The sequence below is a fragment of the Jaculus jaculus genome, chromosome 6 (assembly GCF_020740685.1).
Source record: "Jaculus jaculus isolate mJacJac1 chromosome 6, mJacJac1.mat.Y.cur, whole genome shotgun sequence".
NCBI lineage: Eukaryota > Metazoa > Chordata > Mammalia > Rodentia > Dipodidae > Jaculus > Jaculus jaculus.
The window spans coordinates 89542791-89556850 of record NC_059107.1 but is presented as its reverse complement, the minus strand read 5'-3'; the positions used below and the strand labels follow the sequence as shown (position 1 = coordinate 89556850).

The following is a 14060-nucleotide window of genomic DNA, read 5'->3' as shown; positions in this document are numbered from 1 at the left end:
CCTCCCACCACCTTTCCTTTTCCCTCCTCTAAAACCCCCTCCCCTGAGTCCCCTCTTCTCTCCAATTAGCCTCTCTTACATTTTGATGTCATCATTTCCCCCTGTTATTACGCAGGTCTTCATAGGTAGCATCAGCTATTGTGGGGTCATAAATAATATGGGCACTTTGTGTCTGGAAGACACCATTGCAAAGCACTCCTCCCCTTCCTTTGGCTCTTACATTCTTTCTACCACCTCATCCGCAATGGTCCACCTTACAATCTTTAGAAACCAAGAGAGGTGTCAGGTTAAAATAGGACAAGCTTTACCCACTGATGGGTACTGAGTGGCAAAGACCTTGCCTTTCCCACATCCTTTGCCTCGATGTCTAAAATTTCTACTTCAGAACAATAAAAGTAGTACCTAACAAGATACTGGTGCTGTTGATTCAATTGTCTCTTACTATTAAACATTGGGGTGCCTCCATCTGTTTGTAACTGCTTGTGGAGTAGTCTCTGTGTGTCACACTCTGAGCTGAAACAGTACGATTCAGTCTCGCCTGGTTCTCATCAGAGTAGCTTTTTCAGACCCAGATGTGGGTGAGAAGGGGCTGAAAGGATGACTCTTGGGGATGGGGAGGGAGGTGCCCTGTGACTCCTGGATATAGATGAGAGTGGGCAGAAAGAGAACCGGCCCTGCTCTGCCAAAAGCTGACCTGGACCCACAGTTATCCTCCATTGACAGATCTGTCACCAGACCTCAGGGCACACACATCCTATCAGCCTTCTCAGGCTTCAGCCCTCAAGTCCAGCCAGACCTTCAAAAACATTATTGTCAAGGGGTTTGTTGGGGAAGCCCAATGTGACGCTAGGGAAGTATGGAATGGGGCAGAGAGAGAGCAATTATTGGTTCACCACTGCCCTGATCCTAATCTATACTTATCTCTCTGTCAGAAGTATCCAAATATGGAAGAGCACAGCCCAGCATCCTTTTCTCTCTCCCTCAGGGATCCACTGCTGGTGATCTCAGACTCTTTCTTGTCACAAACCACTTGCAAGAGCTTTAGAACAAAGAAGGTAATGGCGGTGAACTCTGCAGCTCTGTTCTGTCCAAAGGGTTCCTTTTCTTCCTCCCTCCCTCCAGTTCCTTCTTTTCCTTCCTCTGGGTCCTCCATCTCCTCTTTCATATACTTCTTTTCTCTCCTCCTTCTCTTCCTTTTCTTCTTCCCCTCTCTCTCCATCTCTGTCTTCTCTCTCTGTTATTAAGTAAGTAACTAGGAGGCCATCAGACTGAGATGGCTCAGAACCTTCAGCTCCTATGCAAGCAAATTAAAGCCCAAGTCAATGTAAGCAGTGGAGAGAAACTGATTAGACTAACTAAATTCTAAGGAGGTCTTCCCACTTTAACAAATATATTTTTTATGTCTTGCTTCAAAGAATACCTTATAAAAGCTGCCCCTCTTGCCCCTAGATGGAACAGAGAACAACTTAGGGTCTGGTATGGCTGGGTTCACAGGCCATTGCATGTTCAAATAAATTCACTAAAATTTTCATGTGCCTAAATTTATCTTTCAACTTCTGAGTATCTATTTTTAATAAGATATATCTCTTATGTGATCTATAGGCAAGAAGCCTTGCAGAGAGTTTTTCTTACATTAGTCATTACTTCAGTTTAATCAGATATGTAACATAGTTCGAATTTCCCAGAGGGATTTATTGCAATTACTGTATTTCATTTTTCTTTCTCTCTCTCCCTCTCTCTCTCTCTTTCTTCCTTGTCCTTCCTTTTTTTGTTTTTGTTGGTTTTGTTTTTCTTTTGGGGCTTTTGAGCAGAGTCTTGTGTAATCCAGACTGACCTAAAACTCGTTATGAAATGAAGCTGGCCTCGGGGCCCCTGGGACTACCAGTGTGCACTTCCTTGCTGGGTCCCAGTTACAGTTACTGCATTTCTAAAGGTTTCTCCTTGTAGGTTTTTGGTATCTGCTGCAGAACACAGTAGAGCAAGGTTCTGCATCCTAGGTCCCATGTGTACTGGGTATGTCCTGGCCTCCCCATGCTGTTTGCTCCTTTCTGATCTGCACTGGACTCAAAGGTCTGTCTTTCTTCACAGGAACACGCTTTCTCCACTGTGGCTTTCTGGAGTAAGGTGTGAAGTGGAGTGAGCATCTGCCCCACTCACACATTTAAGTGGCTTCTCTGTAAGAATTCCCTGATGTTCAATGACATGAGTATTCTGCCTAAAGAATTTTTCACAGTGGTTGCATTTAAATGATTTCTACCCCTATACTCTGCCCATTTATAGTTTCAAATAAGGACAGAACCCTTGTAAAAGTTTTCCCACACTTACAACACAATTCAGTATGCATTTTTATATGCATTCCGTGTTAGGATTCTTCCCCAGCATGATTTTCCACACATATATACTTATATGGCTTCTTCACTTTTCCAAATGTTGTCATTTGCCTATAGTTAAGATCCACATGAAAATGTTAGTACGGTCCTCCTTTTGAACACTGCAGTTTCTGGGCTGGGGAGATGGCTCTGTAATTAAAGGAGCTTGCTTGCCAAATCTTCTGGCCAGGAATTCAATTCCCTAGTATCCAAGTAAAGGCAGGTGCAGAAGTGGCACCTGCATCTGGAGTGCATTTGCAGTGATAAGAGGCCGTGGTACTTCTTCTCCTCACACACGTGCAAATAAGTAAATATGATATTAAACACTGAATGCTGACGTTTTGCACTGGAGATTGCTTAGTGGCTAAGGCACTTGCCTGAAAAGCCAATGGACCCAGGTTCAATTCCCCAGTACCCAGATAAAGCCAGATGCACATGGTGGTACAAGCATCTAGAGTTCATTTGCAGTGGCTAGAGGCCCTGGCATGCCCATTCTCTCTCTCTCTCTCTTTCTGTCAAATAAATAAATAAATAAATATATTTTTTTTCTGGTTAACAGTACCCCTGAAATGACCTATTCCACCTGTGAACTCACCTGAACCAAAGTGCAAAGCTGAAGCCTGAACTAGCCTGGAGACCTGAGCTCTAGCCCCTGGCTCTCACCGTTGGCCAGATCTTGGAATGTCACTTCATGTCATGGGCACCCATAGAATAAAAACCTCCTTGCTGGCTCATGGGGTTGACGGGGAGAAAGCACAAACTCTCTCAGTGAGAGGGTAAATCTGGGGAGCTGAATTTGGCGGGAAGTGTAGGTGCAAATCGGTATGCTTTTTGTAATGCTGAGCATGCTCAGTTTGAACTGTCCAGCACTGTTACCTGCTCACAATTTTGCTAATGAGCTTTGTGGGAAAATATGGAGAGACAGAGGGAAATGGAATGGCCTGGATAGTGCACATAATGGCTTCACTGAAATAATTCCATCATGCATTTGGTGACTCCTCCGGGCAGCACTGAGATAAAACGTTAAAGGCTCTGCAGTGTTCCATGTCCTTGGCTCCTGATGGATCTGTAAGAGCTGGGACAGAGGATGGGAGAAACGGGCTCAGGGGTCAAGGCAGCTGTTTTCTGTTCTTTTCCCTTGAGAAGATGAACACCATGTTTGGTGACCTCAGGCCTGGCTGTAAAACCCTGTGCACACACAGGAAGAAGACCAAGATGAGTCTCAGAGGAAGTATCACAGGGCCCCTTGTTCTCATCCTCCAGCAGCTAGGACAAGTCAGCACACACGTGCTACCTAACACAGAAATGTTTCTCTTGCAGTTTGGGAAGTTCCAAGTGCGCAGGTAGCTTCACTAGGCTGAAGTCAAGGTGTCCGTGGGAACCATTTCTTTCAGAAGTGGTAAGGAAGCATCCATTTCATGTAACCCTGGCTTAGGATTCCTTCCCTCATCTCCAAAACACCCCCAGTCTGCTTCCATCATTCTGTCTTCTGCTCTAATTCTGACCCTCCTGTGTCCCTCTTCAAAGGACCTTGTGATGGCATTGGGCCTGTCTGGATAATCCAGGATAATCTCCCCACCTCAATTTAATTGATTGCATCTCTAAAGCCAGTGTGGGATGTAGTGGAACACACATTTAATCCCAGCATCCAGGAGGCAGAGGTAGAAGGATCACTGTGAGTTGGTGGTCAGGCTGGGACTACATAGTGAATTCCAGGTCAGCCTTGGCTAGAGTGAAACCCTACCTCAACACCTCCCCACCCCAAAAAGAGTTTAAAACCAGTCTTGGCTACATAATGGGTTTAGTTCAGGCTGGGCTACATTAGTCCCTGACTCAAAAAAAGACTCAAGAGCTAGAGAGATAGCTTAGCAGTTAAGGCGCTTGCCTGCAAAGCGTAAGGACCCATGTTCGACTCTCCAGATTCCACATAAGCCAGACACACAAAGGTGAGGCAAGCACAAGGTCGCACATGCCAACTAGGTGGAACAAGCATCTGGAGTTCGATCACAGTGGCTGAGGCCCTGGTGTACCAATTCTCTCTATATGTGTTTCTCTCCTTTGCTCTCTCTAAAAAATAAAAACAAAACATATGTTAAAAATAAGACACAAGGGCTGGAGAGGTGGCTTAGCAGTTAAGTGCTTGCCTGTGAAGCCTAAGGACCCTGATTTGAGGCTTGATTCCCCAGGTCCTACATTAGCCAGATGCAGAAGGGGGCGCACACATCTGGAGTTCATTTGCAGTGGCTGGCGTGCCCATTCTCTCTCTCTCTCTGCCTTTCTCTCTGTCTGTCGCTCTCAAATAAGTAAATAAAAATAAAAATAATAAGATACAGAAATGCAAACATAGTTGAAAAACACTTAAGAGGCCTCTTGGCAGTATATTGGACTAAGTAAGCATGGACAAAGGAGCCCAAGAATCTGAGAGTCAAAGAGTCATCCTGCACATTCTTGTGCAAAGCTGCTGGGAGATGTCCCGAGAGCAGTGCCAGGTGCCTCAAGTGCTCCGAGAGATGGAAGACCATGTCTGCTTGGGAGAAAGGAAAATCTGAAAACAGAGCAATGCTAATTATAAAAGAGAAATAGAGGCCTCTATGCCCCTTGAAGGGGAAGCAGAAAAGAAGCTCAGGGCTGAAGAGATAGCTTAGTGGTTAAGGGGCTTGCCTGCAAAGCCTAAGGACCCAGGTTTGATTCTCCAGGACCCACATAAGTCAGATGCACCAGGTGGCACATGTGTCTAGAGGTTGTTTTTGTTTCTGTTTTTTTGCAGTGGCTGGAGGACTTGGCATGCCCATTCTCTCTGTCTTCTCTCTCATAAATAAGAAATCAAAAGAAAAATATTTTTTAAAAAAGAAGTTCAAGGTTCTCGTACCTAAAGTCCTCTTTAACCTTCATGTTCCTTTCTGATTATTACTCAAATAGCAAATATCAAAGGAGAACATTTGGGCTTAACCATTGACTCTACTGCCAAGAGCCTGGGAAGGCTGTGGACCAGACTGTGGAGGGGACCAGCAGCCTTGTCAAGAAAGCTTTGGGTTGAAGGCCGAGCGCCGAGAGGACAGTACTGCTGTGGAGCGGAAGGAAGCCTGCTGCAGGAAGGAAGGGACTGGTTAACGCTGAGACACAAGTGAAGGAAGACGAGGAAAAGGAGAAAGAAAATGAAAATAATGAATATGTTTCCTCATGTCTATAAAACATTTAACCTCCATACAAACTCACTCCTTTTAGAGGCAAAAATATTGAAATGCAAGACTGTGTAAAATTTGCTTTTAATCTGTACACCATTTTTGTAAAAATAGCTAATGTGGGCTGGAGAGATGGCTGAGCAGTTAAGGCGCTTGCCTGCGGAGCTTAAGGACTCCTGTTTGACTCTCTAGGTCCCACGTAAGCCAAATGCACAGTGACACAAGCGCATAAGATCAAACATGTGCACAAGGGGGCGCATGCAGCTGGAGTTCGATTGCAGGGGCTGGAGGCCCTGGCATGTCAATTCTCTCACTCTCTTACTCTTGCATAAAGTAATAATAATAATAACAATTAAGGCAGTGTGTTGGGTTTGCCTCAAAAAAAAAAAAAAATTTAATGCACTGCTGAATGTAGCCCTGTACTGGCGGCAGCCGCTAAACCTGCCGGCCACAGCATAGGCCTATTAACTGGCATGGAGATTTAAAGCAAGTTCTTGCTGATGCACAGCGCACATTAGTTGTATGTGGGGAATGTGGTTTGATTTCACCTCCAATGGGCTCTGATGCAGCTTATCTGAAATAATTATTCTGTTAACTGGATAGCACTCTGTCACTGTCTTTTTTTTTTTAATTTTTATTTATTTATTTAAGAGCGACAGACACAGAGAGAAAGACAGATAGAGGAAGAGAGAGAGAATGGGCGTGCCAGGGCTTCCAGCCTCTGCAAACGAACTCCAGATGCGTGCGCCCCCTTGTGCATCTGGCTAACGTGGGACCTGGGGAACCGAGCCTCGAACCGGGGTCCTTAGGCTTCACAGGCAAGCGCTTAATCTCTCCAGCCCACTGTCTTTTTTTTTTTTTTTTTTTTTTTTTTGGTTTTCTGAGGTAGGGTCTCACTGTAGCCCAGGCTGACCTGGAATTCACTATGGAGTCTCAGGATGGCCTAGAACTCACAGCGATCCTCCTACCTCTGCCTCCCGAGTGCTGGGATTAAAGGTGTGCGCCACCACACCCGGCTCCACTGTCTTTTTTTTTAAGTATCAGCTGTTTGGTTGACATTCTGAATGCTGCAAAGCAAATACAATTTTTAAAAAAACATTTTACTTATTTATTTATTTGAGGGAGAGAAAGGAGAGATAAGGAAGGGAAGATAGAGAATGGGTGCACCAGGACCTCCAGCCACTGTAAATGAACTCCAGATGCATGGACTACCTTGTACAACTGGCTTACATGAGTACTAGGGGATTGAACCTGAGTCCTTAGTCTTTGCAGACAAGCGCCTTAAACTGCTAAGCCATTTCTCTAGCCCTACAATTTTTTGTATCTAAAAAAATTCTTTAGCCATAATTCTGGAGAGTGAGGAAAAGGAATCTTGAGTTCAAGAGCAGTCTGGGTTACATACTGAGACCTTGTCTCAAAAAAAAAAAAAAAAAAAAAATCTTGTGTCCTAGCACTTGGGAGGCAGAGGCAGGAGGGTAGGAGGATCACATGAGTTCAAGGCCACCATGAGACAACCGAATAAATTCCAGGTCAGCCTGGGCTAGAGCAAGACCCTACCTCAAAATAAATAAATAAATAAATAAATAAATAAATAAATATCTTGTTAACATGCTTCTATAAAGACAAAATAAACCCTTATCAATGAAAACTATAGAAAATATCCAAAACAGAGAAAACTGGTCCAGTGAGGACCAATTGCTATAGATTAATAAATAAAAGAAGCAGGCTGGGGAAATGCCTTAGTGGTTAAGGCGTTTGCTTGCGAAGCCTAAGGATACTGGTTCAATTCCCCAGGACCCACATAAGCCAGAAGCACATGGTAGTGCATGCGTCTGGAGTTTGTTTGCAGCATTGGAGGCGCTGGAGTGCCCAATCTCTCTCTTTCTCTCTGCCTCTTTCTCTCTATCAGATAAATAAAATAAATAAAATATTAAAAATCAATACATAAAAGAAGCAACTTTTTGTTGTTGTTTTCCAAGGTAGAGTCTCACTCTAGTCCAAGCTGACCTAGAGTTCACTATGTAATCTCGGGGTGGCCTTGAACTCACAGTGATCCTTCTGCTTCTGCCTCTCAAATCCTGGGATTAAAGACATGCGTCACCACACCAGGGAAAAAAAATTTTTTTAAATAGCACAATAAATTGGGAGAATTTTATGATTTGACAAGTTTTTTATTATTATCATTATTTTCTGCAGAGTTGGGAATGGAACCCAGGACCTTGAACGTGTTAGACGGCTCTGCCACTAAACCAGGCTGCACCTTTGATTATTTTTCAGTGCTGAGGTTTGAACTCTGGGCCATGGGCATGCTAGGCAAGCACTGTACCCTGGAGCCACAGCTACAGCCTAACAAGTCAGTTTTTGTCACGCTGGGCTTGCAGTCATTTGAGCTCAGTCAGTGACCCTCTCTTCCCTTAGTGACTAGAGTTGCTAAAAGAAACACTGGGGAGTGGAGCAGGGACGCTCCAGCCAGGCTCTGCTGCAGGGGAGTGTGAGGTGCCTGTGCAGTTTCCCAGGGGGACATCTGCTCCCCTCCTGGTCGTCAGCCCTTCCCTCCATGTCCCTCTCCTATCCCAGCATGCGACCAGCACTCCCGCAGAGCTCTGTTGCTCCTGAAGGCTCCTGGGCAGTGGCGAGACTTTATCCATCTTTCTCCCTGGTGCCTGGTACAGAGGAGGTTCTAAGAGTGGATGTTGCGGGGATAGATCCATGTGAGACTTTTTAAAATATATGTTCAATTTCTCCACAAGTCTGGCTCCTTCTGTCAATGTTGAGTTGTCCCTATGCTTGCATCAGTCATGGCAAAGCCACACCTGTGCCCTTGTCCACCTCACCCCCTAGAGCCAGGAGCAGCTTCTCTGAATGTCCACATCTGAGCAGCGCCGGCCCGCAGAGTGAGGAGGTCTAGCTAATTAGGAAATGAGCTGAAGGAGCCCTCAGAGATCAGGAAGCAATGCTTGGTGTGTGGTCCTTCCAGAGTGGCATTCTAAACTTCTTTTTGAAACTATACAGCTATTCAGGGATGACTTCTTTCCCATCTACCTTACTTTTTCTCTCTTTTGGCAAATAGTTGGTTCAGGTATTTTCAGGACCTCCTTGATGCCACAGTCCTAAGTTCCAACTATTTACTTTGTGAGCAGAGCCTACAAACAAGCTCTGTGTTCCAGTCATTTCTTTTTTTTTTTTTTTTAATTTTATTTATTTGAGAGTGACAGACACAGAGAGAAAGACAGATAGAGGGAGAGAGAGAGAATGGGCGCGCCAGGGCTTCCAGCCTCTGCAAACGAACTCCAGACGCGTGCGCCCCCTTGTGCATCTGGCTAATGTGGGACCTGGGGAACTGAGCCTCGAACCAGGGTCCTTAGGCTTCACAGGCAAGTGCTTAACCGCCAAGCCATTTCTCCAGCCCAGTCATTTCTTTTAGTCCTGGCTATTCTCTTTCTATAAGTAACACTGTGGAGAATAACTGTTACACTGTGTTTTACTCCTACTATGTCTGTAACATAAACAGAATTTCCCAGACTATCTCTCATATTCATTGCAGAAATAAACATATATATATATTTTTTTTTAAATTTGGGGCATGGTGGCACATGCCTTTAAGCCTAGGACACAGGAGGCAGAGGTAGGAGGATCACTGTGAGCTCGAGGCCACCCTGGGACTACATAGTGAATTGCAGGTCAGCCTGGGCTCAAGTGAGACTCTACCTTGAAAAACCAAAAAAGAAAAATGTAATTGCCTCGTTCATCCATGAATACTTACAGTGAATTCATCACTGCTTCATATGTCTTCTTATTTTTGTTCTTATAGAAATGAATTATTAGCCTTTCAAACTGTTCTCTGAGAACAGAAAAATGCCTTGTGCATTTTTCATTTAATATTTGAAAACTGTATTGGTTCCTATGATGGGGGACCTACTTTGTCATAATAAAATATGAAAACACTGCAGCGTAAAACCTGAGTCCCACTTAGGTGAGTGAAAGACTTCAGAGTTCTGGAGATACTTTCTGGACACTTTCCATGGCCTTGCTCCCTTCCGCACAGCTGCTACCTCACTAGCAGAGACCTGGCCAGGCTCACACGCCCAGGGCCTGTTCTCTGGATGCCTGGGTGGGGCCGCCACAGTGAAGGGATGATTGCAAGCTGCTACTTTCACCCTAGTTTTCAGGAGAACACACTGGTTCCTCTTATCCACAGTTTTGCTTTCCATACTTTCGTCCGTAGCCTGAAAAGATTAAATGAAAAATTCCAGATATGAGCAAATCAGGCTAAATAAGGTTTTGGTTGCTTCAGCTACCCAATCTGAGGTTCTTTGCTGTGTGATCCTAGCAAACAAATTTGGGCCATGTAACTTTTCTAGAGTGGGGTGTACTGTCCTGGATATGGGAAGATGGTGAGTGACGTCCCTGGCTCCACCTATTGGAGGCAGTTGGCAGCCCTTTATTCTCAGTTTTGCCAACCCAACGTTCCTCCAAACACCATCAAATATCATCATTGGGGCAACTACGCCTGGACTTGAGGTGGCCTGCAGGCAGGTGTTGGTCTCAGCCATTATAGGCACAGCCACTGCCAAGTTTGCAGCATCCCCTAGGCCCAGTTGCCCAAGCAGAGCAATATACGTAGTGTGTAACAGGGGCCACTTACAAATCACACACACAATGGGGAAAATTCAAATTAACTAAAGGCCTACATAAATTAGGAGGCCACATTGATATAAGGATTATCTACAGCCAAAGGAATCTGGGATTCAACACATGCAGAAAGAAGACTTTAAGGGGCCTCCATTCCTGACCAAAACTCAAAACCCCTGAGAAATAAGAATGGCTTAGTGATTAAGTGCTTGCCTGTGAAGCCTAAGTACCCCATTTCGAGGCTTGATTATCCAGGACCCATGTTAGCCAGATGCACAAGGGGGTGCACACATCTGGAATTCGTTTGCAATGGCTGGAGGCCCTGGCATGCCCATTCTCTCTCTCTCTCTCTCTCTCTCTCTCTCTCTCTCCCTCTTTCTCTCTCTTGTTCTCAAATAAATAAAAATTAAAAAAAAATAAAAATAAGTTATAAAAAGAATGGCTCCAAAGCCCTCTCCCAGGGAAGTCTGTCCATGGAGAAGATGGAAAATTGACACTGGAAAAATGAGCACAAACACATGCCTTTAAGATAGCCTCACTAGGTGTGGTGGCGCATGCCTTTAATCCCAGCAATTGGGAAGCAGAGAAAGAAGGATTGCTGTGAGTTCAAGGCCAACCTGAGACTATAGAGTGACTTCTAAGTTAGTCTGGGCTAAAGTGAGACCCTACCTCAAAAAAAAAAAAAAAAAAAAAAAGAAAGAAAGAAATACAGCTAAGCTTTGGGGCTTGAGGGATGGCTTAGTGGCTAAGGTGTTTGCCTATGAAGCCTCAGGAGCCAGGCTCAAAGCCAGATGCACAAATGGTGCATGTGCCTGGAGTTCATTTGCAGTGGCTAGAGGCCCTGTCATGCCCATTCACTTACTTGCCTTCTCTCTCTCTCTCTCTCAAATAAATAAAATAAAATAATTTTTTTAAAGAAGATAGCCTTAGCCAGATGTGGTGGCACATGCCTTTAATCCAGCACTCAGGAGGCAGAGGTAGGAAGGCTGCTGTGAGTTCAAGGCCACCCTGAGACTACACAGTGAATTCCAGGTCAACCTGAGCTAGAGTGAGACCCTACCTTGAAAAACAAAAAAAAAAAAAAAAAAAATGATAGCTTTATCTTTTACTACATTCTCCACATTTATTTTCTCAGTTTGCCACCCTTGGAAGCACAAAATCCTGTTTCTTTGCTTGTAACCATCTCAAAATGTATCCTTCTTTGTCAAAATTGGCATCTAAGCTCTTGAGTCTGTCTTCTTCTTTGGGTCTTTGAATCTTTTCTAGGATTGTGTGAAAGCCAACATAAAAGCTGTGTGTCTTTCTTCTTTCATCTTCTGTTGGCTGCAGTTGCAGCCCCCATGTTTCCTCTTCTCCAACAGAAACTCCCTCAGCCACTCATTCACACTCCAACAGAGCTCGTGGGTCCATAAATCGGTACAGTGGCTGAGTCTGAAGACAAGGCATTTGTCGAAGTTGCCGTCAGTCTTCTGCAAAACCAAAAGCGCTCATCTTGCCAGTGTGGAGGAGGGCTTAACAAAGGAAATGATGCAGCTGAGCTCTCTGCAAACACAAAAATGGTTTGCCGCCTTAGTGTACAAGCTGTGGGGAAGGGGCTGAAGGCTATATTCAGTTGAGAAGTAAATGTTGTAATAAGCTATCCCAAGGGCCTGGAGTATATTCTTTTTTTTTTTTTTTTTTTTTTTTTTTTTTGAGGTAAGGTCTCACTCTAGCCCAGGCTGACCTGGAATTCACTATGGAGTCTCAGGGTGGCCTCAAACTCACCTCCTACCTCTGCCCCCTGAGTGCTGGGATTAAAGGTGTGCGCCACCACGCCCGGCTATTCTTATTTTTATTTATTTATTTTTGTATGCAGGTGCCCAGTTGTGATGAGTAGAACAGACAGAAACAAACAACAGTAGGCACATCAGTGATGTCACTGAATCCCTTTTACGTCCTTTGATTTCAGAGTTTCTTAAAGGTCACCTCTACAGAGATGCCACGATTATATTTTTCTCACAGCATGAGCACTTCTTAATGGTGATGCTCTAAGCCCCATTCAGGAGATAAATGTTTTCCAGCAGGTCAATGCATCATTTGAAACAACAGAAAACACTTTCTCTTCTACTAATAGTTAAAGCGTGTTTTGAGTCTTGATTAGAAATCTGAAGAGATGCTTTCAAGTAGGGTCACCTGTTAATTGAATTCTCTCCAAGGTCTACCTGGTGACAGTAGTCTGTGATCATCCAGGCACTGCTGGCTTTTCCTTTTCCTTGCATCTAGTGTCTCTGCCTTCTCTCTGAGACAGTTCAGGGGTGATTAGGCCTTGAAAGTAAAAGGGAGGAATATCCTTGAGCCTATGGGGGGAAGAATCTGAGTCATCCTTATCTCCTTCCCCCTGAAGGAGTCCTTACAGCTTCCACTTCACTCCTGATAGAAATGTCTGAAGAGGGCTGGAAAGATGGCTTAGCAGTCAAGAAGCATGCCTGTTCCAGAAAGCCAAGCATCGCACGTTCTTTCTCAGATGTGGATCCTAGCTAAGATGCCTGGACTTCTGTGTGAGTAGGAAGAAAACTCAGTAGCAAAGGCCAGTAAGCTAGAAAAGAGATATAAAGAGAAGAGAAAGAAAGGGAGGGGTACTTAATAGGATGGTATTATATATATGTAAGTAGAATAGATTAATGGGGTTTGTAAAAAGGCCCAAGTGAGATCAGGGGAAGAGACTGAGTAAAGGAAAGGTGGAAGGAGGGCGAATTCAAATCTAAGAGGATATAAACAAATCATATGGGAACCTACTTTTTTGGACAATGGAACACTCAAAAACCATAGATATTTGCTAGAAAATTTTCAGAACCAGGGATGGGATATCTTCCAGTGAGTTGTTGGCCAGGGAGGTCCCTGATGCCACCAAAACATTATAGGCCATTGCCAAGGCCCTTGGTTTCCCACCAGGAGTAGATGGTAAGACCCTATTGCTGAAGACTCCACATATTTGGGCTGCAAGACCACTGAGAAATCCTGCTGGAACTGAGCTGATAACCTCCTCCATGTAGATCAGCTGACAACAGAAAGCTGGAAGAAGCCATTCTGCATGCAGTTCAATGGAAGAGGGAGAAATCACCAATGAAGATGCACAACAGTGAACACTGCAAGCCTTATATTTGGCCAGCCAGGCCAAATGAGCCAACGGGTGCAATAGTGGCATGTCTGTCATGGTGGAAACCAACTGCCCTCTAATTGAACTTGAGGCTCACTCCATGGGAGGGAATACATCCCTGATAACTGAAAACTTACAACAGAGGTAGTCATGAGCCCTAGGGGTGTAATATCTGCTGCTATCTGGCAAAATGTATATACTATGCTTATCAAACTGTCCAATAAGCACTTCTCTTAATGTTCATACCCATATATTAATGCTACTCTTACTTTTGGTTAGAGAACCTTATCTTTTCAGAAAGCAGTGACCTTGGGATGACGCAGCAGAAGTCATCACGGTGCTAAGAAGAAATGACAGAGGAGTGTTCAGCACTGCAAGATCTCTATCACACCTGCCATGGCTCAGGGTCCATTGCGGAAGAGGTGGCAGAAAGAATGTAGGAGCCAAAGGAAGGGTAGGACTCCTTACAATGTGCTCCTCCAGACACAAAATGGCCTGGATATCCATGACCTCACAGTGCCTGACACTACCTACACAAGACCATCAAAATAGGAGCAAAAGATCATGACATCAAAATAAAAATGAGACTGATTGAGAGGGGAAGGGGATATGATAGAGAATGGAGTTTCAAAGGGGAAAGTGAGGGGGAGGGAAGGCATTACCATGGGATATTGTTTACAATCATGGAAGTTGTTAATAAAAAAATAATAATGTAAAGAAAAAGAAAAGCATTCCTGTGAA

The 14060-nt window shown here is 44.4% G+C and overlaps 1 pseudogene; it reads right to left on the bottom strand.

Moving 5' to 3' along the window:
• LOC101593849 overlaps positions 1 to 10104 on the bottom strand; it is a 47786-nt pseudogene extending 37682 nt beyond the window's left edge.
• Between the last annotated feature and the right edge of the window lie 3956 nt (positions 10105 to 14060).